The following is an 850-nucleotide window of genomic DNA, read 5'->3' as shown; positions in this document are numbered from 1 at the left end:
AGTTTCATCATTTTTTCTATCATGGTCTCCAAGTTGGTGAGTCTTTGGGGTTCAGGTGGTGCTTGTGGTGGGTTATGAGCTGTGGGTGGTGGATGATAAGCATTTTGGTTGGAAGGTTGGTTAGTGGGTTGGTACTGGTTGGGATTGGGGTAGTTGTTTTGAGGTTTTCTATAAGTATTTTGGTTTGTTTGCTACTGGTTGAAATTTTGATTGTTTCTTGGGTTGTTTTGGTTTGAGTTTCTCTGCCATGGTTGTTGGTTTTGGTTGTGAGTGTCTCCCCATCTGAGGTTGGGGTGATTCTTCCATGAGGGGTTGTAAGTATCACCATAGAATTCATTTGGACTTGAATGCATGTACTGGACTTGTTCCTGCTGCTGCTCCTCTTGAGTTTCTTCATTTTGCCCCCATGTGGTTGATGGTTGGCTAGTGTTAACTGCTGCAACTTGGAGGCCATCAATCCTCTTGGTCATTTGCTCAAATTGTTGTTGAATTTGCTGTTGCATTAATTTGTTTTGAGCCAGGATTGAATCCACTCCTTCTAGCTCCATTACTCCTCTTCTTTGTGATGGTTGGCGGCTTCTTTGATGAGCAAAGAAATATTGGTTGTTAGCCACCATATCAATAAGTTCTTGAGCCTCCTCTGCAGTTTTCATGAGTTGCAAGGAACCTCCAGCCGAATGATCCAAAGCTTCCTGGGATTTCAATGTTAAGCCTTCATAGAAGTTTTGCAGCTTCTCCCATTCATTAAACATGGCAGGGGGCATTTTCTGACTAGAGCTTTGTACCTCTCTCATGCCTCATAAATAGGTTCAGCCTCCATTTGTGTGAATGTTTGTACCTCAGCCTTCAA

Source organism: Arachis hypogaea, chromosome 10, assembly GCF_003086295.3.
Source record: "Arachis hypogaea cultivar Tifrunner chromosome 10, arahy.Tifrunner.gnm2.J5K5, whole genome shotgun sequence".
In the NCBI taxonomy this organism is placed as follows: Eukaryota; Viridiplantae; Streptophyta; class Magnoliopsida; order Fabales; family Fabaceae; genus Arachis; species Arachis hypogaea.
The sequence above is the reverse complement of the archived record's forward strand: the minus strand, read 5'-3'. Positions refer to the sequence as shown.